This window comes from Alexandromys fortis, unplaced genomic scaffold, assembly GCF_014885135.2.
Source record: "Alexandromys fortis isolate MF-2015 unplaced genomic scaffold, M_Fortis_MF-2015_v1.1 scaffold_26, whole genome shotgun sequence".
Taxonomy (NCBI): Eukaryota; Metazoa; Chordata; class Mammalia; order Rodentia; family Cricetidae; genus Alexandromys; species Alexandromys fortis.
In genome coordinates, this window is record NW_026067894.1 from 9,661,808 (window position 1) to 9,669,258 (window position 7,451).

Sequence of the window (7,451 nt, forward strand, 5' to 3'; positions counted from 1 at the left end):
ACTATTCCTCCGCATAAAAGGGGGATTATGTTTGTCCTCTCTTAGGTGGGAATCCTAAGGCAGATTTGGCCTTAATCTCATGAACAGCTTTTGAAACCCTGGGGTGGGTTAGTTGGGATGAATCCACGCTGGGAGCCAGCCAGCTTCCTGACCTTGGCACTATGTGAGCGAGAGAGGGCAGGTCTGAAGGGCAAGGGAGAAGAGGGTCTGAGGCCAGTGACCACTTAACCCTTCCAGGGTGGCTGGGGCAGATCGTTAGAAGAGGGTAGGTACCTGGGAAGAGGGACAAGGTGGGCACTAGGGAAGCCAGAACTCCAGTTCATGAACACCTTCTTGGGCCCCAGGCTTGAGACTGGCATTTAGCAAATATCACTCATTCTCAAGAAAACATCCGAGGATTTTTAGTTGAGGAAATTCAGATTCAGAGAAGTGGCTTGCTCGAGGGCACCCAGAATGGAATGGTGAGACCTGTGGTCCAGGTAAGTCTATGTCAAGGTGACTCTCCTAACTCCCTTAGGATAACCTCCGTGCCAACCTAGCAGCCTTAGGGTTAGCACCACGTTGTAAATTGCTTTATACTTTTGCCACATGACGTCAAGGACCGCAGCAGCCAATCCAGGAACTCCATGCTTCCCCTCCCCCTAACCGCTCCGGGTCTTTCAGGAGCTGTCCTAGGCTGGGTGTCCCGGTCTGGCCGCACCTGCAGCCCCCGCCCCTTCCCGGTTGCGACAGTCGGGCTGTTTCGCTGGGGCCTGCCCGCCGCCCCTAGGATTGGCAGTTGTCTGCACCAATTAGAGGACCTCCCGAGGGGAGGGCGGGGCCTCACAGCAGAGTTGCCCTGTCAGTGCAGGTGGAGGCCCCCGGCGGGGCAAAGTGGCAGGAACCTCTTAAAGGGAGAGAGTCGCGGAGAGCGAGGACGCGGCCCGGCCCGGCCTGGCCAGGTCCCTGCCAGGTCTCTGCCTTACGCAGCTCAGGTGAGCCTGGACCGCCTTAGGGGGTGGCCCCCGATGTCTGGGAGGGACAAGGTGCAGGACCCAGAAGCCCACTCCCAAGGGCCGGGGCCATCACGGGAGCAGCGAGCCGAGGGTCACCGGATACCCGGCGTGGGTGCTGGAGGTCCTGGATTGCATGCTCCGAACTTGAGGTCCCCAGGGGTTCTGGAGTCTCAAAGTTGAGGGTACGCGGAGCTCGGGAGACGGCGTGCAGGAGCTCGCTCCGGAACTGGAGTCCTGTCGTGGGTGTCCGCTGCGGGTCTCTGAGCCGTGGCGCAGCCCCAGGCCGTCCGGCCAGCCCCGCCCTGCGCGCCCCGCGTGCTCCTGGCGGCCCAGAGGGCGGTGGGAGGGGGACCCCGGGAGCCCAGCTCTGGTCCTTACGTAACTAACTCTGAGTTTCCGGACCCCGGGACCCGCGAGGTGCGACCCTGGCTCCGCTGATCAGGGTGGCCCTCGGGTCGCCGCCCGGACGCACGTACTCGCGTCCAGACTGGGACTTCCTCCGCCTCGGGTCTCCTAGTCTGCTCAGGGCCAGGCTCCTACGTTGCCGTCTCTGGGTTCTCTGTCTTACATATTTCCCTGTCTGCTCTCCGCGTTTCCCTAAGAGTTGTGTCGCTCTTCAACCCGCACTTCCCCGCAGGCCCCACCTCTTTGGGGAGGACCGGACCCCTGCAGCCCTGCAGGCTGGAGGCGGGGACTTGCTCCAAGGGACCCTCGGTGGAATCTGCTGAGACAGACAAGAGAGGGTGGTGTAGTTAGTTGTTCCAGCGCCCTAGGAGTCCCCTGGGAGGGAATGACTGCATTTAAGCGATAGCCGCTTTTCTTCCTCTGGAACCTTCTCCCAACGTAGAGGCTTTGGGAGAACGGCTGGTTGGGATGGGTTTTAGGGCAGCTGAGAGTCCGGCCGTAGTTGCTTGGTGCCAAGTCAGAGTCGGGTCCTCAGCTACTGAAGGGGAGAGGGAGAGGCCAGAGCACTGTCTCAGAACCCCTTCTCCCCCAACACGTTAGTAAGTTCTTGTCCCCACGTCCCCACGTCCCCATCCGGGTCACAGGCCTGGAGGTGGATGCTGGCAGGAGGTTGGGGTGGGGAAGGGAGGCCATGGAGATTGGCTTGGGGATGGAGGAAGTAGAGAGGTAGAAAGAACAGGCTTGTTTAAGGAGCATTTGCTGGGGTTACTGCTCGCCCTCAAGGCCCTCCTAAGCCAGAGATCTCGGAAATAACTTTCAGTGTCAGCCTGTGGTACCTGCTGCTGTTGGGTGCACAGGAGCAAGGTGTGATAGCAGGGGTGAGGTGGGAGTGGGGGAGGGAGATTGCAGATGGAGGTGCAAGGTCGGGGAAGAAAGGGACCCGGAAACCATAGGGAACAGAGAGGGAGGGCAGCATCAGTACCACACGGAAGAACTAGGTTTGAGTCCCAATCCAGCTGTCACGTTGTGACCTTGCATAAGTCACTTACCCTCTCCCAGCCCCCTTAGCCAATAATCTGGACCTTACAGGCATTAGCAGAATCAAACGAATCAGAAGGTATGCGGGGGCCAGATTGGTGGTTGGTATGAGAACACCCCAGTGTGGGGTGTTTTAAGAAAGGGATGGAGTGGGGGACCCTTAGGTTTCCCTGTGTACACAGGAGATTTAGTCAGTGCTTGCTAGGTCCCAGCCAGCAACATGGGGCTTGGGTGGAGTGGCTGGTTGTGTGGGTGGCACCCCCCACACCCCACTGTCTCCTGATCAACATGTCCCTGTACCGTCTAGACCAGGCTGACCTCCCTCTGTAGGCCCTGGGTGCCAGTAGAAGCTCCTAGGACCACATGATTGCCCCACCTATAGGTCAGTGGGTGTGAGGGTCTGGTAGAGCCAGCACCCGCTCTGCAGAGTGGACCCTGGCCAGGAGCCGGGCTGGCTGGGTTGAACAGGAATATCCCAGGCTGGCTGGGAAGATGCTGACTCGGGGCAGGCCCAGCACTCTGTGAGCTGGAACTAGGCCCAGTTAATAGGACCCGGGTACAGGGTGAGACAGAGGCTATGGTGGGAATCAGGAGGGAGGATACAAAGAGAGAGGCCTAACAGGGACCCTCAGCCTGAAGCCAGAAAACCTTATTGGCTCGTTTTCTAAGCCTCCTGAGTTCCTACTATGTGCCATACAGGTTTCCCAGCAACAGAACTGAAAAGGATACTCACATAGGCTTGGCTGCCAGGGTCGTAGTGACTGAGATCTGTTGGGTTTGCAGACTGGGTTCTTATGACAGGGAGGTGTGTGTGTGTGTGTGTGTGTGTGTGTGTGTGTGCGCGTGTGCATGTTTGTGTTGTGTGTATGTGTTCAGAATTTACCCGGGGCCTACAGTTTATCATAGGGCAGGATTCTATCCTTTCATGGCCTGTGGGTCAGGTGCTTTTCCTCCTGGATCTCAGTTTCCCTCAGGAATATGGAGACGGAAACCAGCCTAAAGTCTCTACGTGTCTTCTAACACCATTGCTACTGTTTCCTGTATTGGTGACTTTTGACAGTAGGAACCGATCACACCCCATGAACTGGTTTAGAACTTAGACTCATAACTGTGGAGGAGATAGAATGGGGTTGGACTGAGGTTGTGCGTAGCGAGGCCACATACCCTGTTTTTGGGCTTTGTTCTTTAGTTAAATAGGACCATTGCCTATTTGCTGTTCTAAGGGTGTAGCACGTAGCATTAACTCATTAAATCTTTAGCGCCCCAGGAAGCATCACCCTTGTTTCCTAGGAGTTCATGGGGGCAAATTGATTTGACCAAAGCCACACAGCTATGAAGTGGCTGACTTAGGGCCAATCCTCCCTCAGACAGGAAACCCTCACGCCTCGGTACTCCGTCCATCCCGAGGTGTTGCCATTCCTCAGTCCTAACTATTGAAACCCCTAATGGCTTCTGGATGGACCTCTGAGCTCTGGGATGTTTCAGCTGGGGAGCTGGAAAAAAGAGAGAGGAGACGCCTACATCTCAGGGCCCAGTGGTGTTTATTTAGAGGCCTTATCTACTCAACTGTCTGCTGCAAGAGCTGGACATTGAAAAGTTATCTTGTGTCTATTTTGGACCCCAGTTTCCTCATCTATAAAATGTGGATTTGAGTGAATGCAGACATCCCTTGACCTATAAGTTAGTGGCCACGGTCAGCTATAGAGATAGACCGTGGTCATGGGGCTAATGACTGAGCCTGGAGGGTGGTTTTGGGAACAGTTTGCATCCTAAAGCTGGCTGTTTGACAATGACGGTTCCAGATCAAAGAGTTCCAAGGCTTGCCTGGGCCGTGCAGCTAGTTCTCCTGAGACCAAGCGGTAGAAGTCAGGGAAATCTAGAGAACACAATCCAAGCAGACATGAGAGCTTGATCACTTCCATAGGCCGGGAGACCCACATGAGGCCGCCAAAGGAGAAGGGAGGCCTTTCACCCTCTGTCCTTGTGTGTAAAATGGGAACAGCATCAATTTCACTAGCACCGTGTTCTGGGTGACTGACCAAACTGGAATATCTGTAGAATTGGGAGCATATGGTGGCTGGTCATTTTTCAATCTGAAGTTGCAGTCCTGGGTGTGTTTGTGGGGAGGGGCACTTGCCACAGCCCTGATGGGACTTCTCGTGGTGGGGACATGCTGGAGAACACCCTACGATCAACAGCAGCGTTTACAGTCTTCGCAGCACCAAGGCATTGTGCCCGGACTTCACCTTTTGTTATCTCCCTCGTCCTCTTAGGGGAGATGGTGGCCCCACCCTCGCCAGGTCCCTCCAAAGCCCTTGTCCATAGCCCTTTGTAGTCATCGGAGCTACAAGTTATAAACAAATTGTATGCCAAGTATCGTTCGGAAAGTTTTTCAGTATGTGAACTCTCAGACTCCTGCCTAGACCTAAGCAGGGGATCTGGGCTACCCTCTATGATTCAGGTAAGCAAAGGAGGTGTGGAGAAATTAGGAAACCCCCTGGAGGACACCAGCATAGAGCTGTAAATGAGAGAGGCAGGATTTGACCCCAGGTCCTCAAGGTCTCCTCGAGGCATGCACCACAGCAGGAGTTTAGTAAACTTTCTCTTCCGTGCTGCACGAAGGTTCACCCTGTCTGACCTGGCCCCATTCCCAGTACCTGGCACCTGGTGCTGCTGTGGATGCCCATAGGAGACTGGGCCCAGGGTGGCCTGATGAGCTCAGGGTGGGTTGTCACATAGTAGCTTCCTGGGTAGTGTCTGGTCATCCAGAGGCACCCCGGGGTTTGGGGAGCAGGTGCCGTCTAGCTGATCAGGACGGTTTGTTGTTTGTGCTGTGTCTCACTTCTGTCCTTTGTTTCTATGTGCCGCCGTGACGATGGCTCCGCTGTCTCTCCCCAACGGGCTGTGTGACCACAACGGCTCCTTCTGGGTGAGTACTGCTTTGACATAACCGGCTGCACTGTGCCATTCTGATGCATGTATGTGCCTCTGAGGCCACTGGGAGGCACAAGAGGTCAGGGCAGAAGTACAGAGAGAAGGTACTCTCTGGAATATAAGATACTGAGTCGTTTCTTGATGCTTGACATAGTGGGTAGTGATTTGGGTGACTTGACAAAGACCTAGAGGGCTTTAGGGCAGATGGCTCAGAACAGAATCCTTATTCTGCCACTTACAAATGGATGGCTTTTGTATCACAGTTTCATTTCTGCAAAATGAGAATATTGATAGCCTTCTATGTCTATGTATTTGCTCCTATACACAGACCCCACCAGGGCAGGGGCTTGTTCATCTGTTCCATGCCTTTGTCTCTTGCACCAAGGTCTCGGTGTAGTAGGTCTCAGTGGAAATTTCTGAATAAATAAAGACATTTGTTGAGACTCTACTACCACCCAGCCATGTGCTGTGTGTTGGACTAGATAGTTAATGGATACAAAATATTCACCTTCTTGGAGGCTCAGAAAGTTTAAGATGGATACAAAGTGTCCACTATCTTTGAGGCTCAGAGACTGTATGACCCTTATCTAGTCACCACAATTGTGAATTCCTTAGAGGCTGTGAAAGGCAACTGGACCTCCTGGGAGGGCGTGGCAGAGCCTTTCGATTTCCTCTGATGCGAAACTTCCCAAGGGGCAGTTGGGAAGGCTTGGGTTAAAGGTAGGGGTGTGAGGAGGGATTCCAAGGTATTATCATTTTCCTCATGGTGTACCCTTGGACAAGTGGTAAACATCTCTGGATCTTGTGACTTCATTTGTGACAGACATATCACAAGACTTTTCCCCCAGTGGCTGTGGGAAGGAGCAGCCAGAAGCAGCCCAGTATGGGCTGATCAGTAATCTTTGGCTTCCTCTGCCCTAGGCTTCTTTCGGAGGAGGTTTCAAATAAGTGTTCATCCTTTATTCTCCTTACTCCCTATCTTTAACTCTTAGTAGCTGGACTAGAATCCAGGGGTCAGGAGTCCCTGAGCGCCCCTCCCCACCCCGAATACGGACTGGGCTCTGCCTGGTGTGATTCACTATGCGACTTGGCTCTGTGTGACTTGGCTCCGTCACCCTTCTTATCCTTGGTTGCCTGGTCTCTTCCCTTGGAAAGCTGCTTGACTCAGACAGGTAGATAAGCATTAAATTAGCATTACTGGCCATTTGGCTTTAGCTGGGGAAGGCTGTAGCAGACTTTCTTTTGGATCTCCTACCAGTTCTCAAATCACAACATGGAGACTTATTAATTACGAATGCTCGGCCTGAGCTAATGCTTGTCCCACTAGCTTAGAACTTAAAATTAACCTGTTTCTCTTCATCTACATTTTGCCTCAGGGCTTTTTACTTTTCTTTCAGTCTGTATGTCCTACTCTGTGTCTGTCTGCCTGCCTGCTTCTTGGCCCCAGATGTCTCTCTCTCTCTTTCCTTCACTCCTCTTGTTCTCTCTCGAGCCTAGACTCCTCCTCCTATTTATTCTTTTTGCCCACCAGTCCCACCTATCCCTCTACTGACTAGCTATTGGCCATTCAGCTTTTTATTAGACTAATCAGGTGCCTTAGGCAGGCAAAACAGCACATCTTTACATTGTTAAACAAATGCAGCATGAACTAATGTAACACATTTTTACATTGTTAAAGTAATTTTCCATAACAAAGGGTCCTAGAGAATTTTGTTCCCCTAGGTGTAGGTGTCCTGAGAAGTTTAAGTTATCTGCATTACTGCCAATTGTCTGGTTATTTGCTGTTTTAGTTTAATCCTTTAATTTTATAGTTTTGGTATTGGTTTTTCGAAACAGGGTTGCTCTGTGTCTTTGGAGTCTGTCCTCTAACTCACTCTGTAGACCAAGCTGTCTCTACCTCCTGAGTGCAGGGATTTATTTTAATCTTTTTAACTTATTTTTAAAAATTTATTCCTAAATTTTAAGTTGTATTATTATTGTATGTGTGTGTGTGTGTGTGTGAGAGAGAGAGAGAGAGAGAGAGGGAGAGAGAGAGAGAGAGAGAGAGAGAGAGAGAGAGAGAGAGAATATATGTGTGTG

At 52.5% G+C, this 7,451-nt stretch overlaps 1 protein-coding gene across 1 annotated transcript in view; it reads left to right on the forward strand.

The window, feature by feature from the left end:
- Positions 1 to 819: 819 nt before the first annotated feature.
- Epb41 (erythrocyte membrane protein band 4.1) overlaps positions 820 to 7,451 on the forward strand; it is a 146,966-nt gene continuing 140,334 nt past the window's right edge. The window contains exon 1 of the mRNA XM_050151299.1: positions 820 to 974. The gene's annotated coding sequence lies outside the window, so the exon portion shown is untranslated. The remainder of the gene's footprint in view (positions 975 to 7,451) is intronic.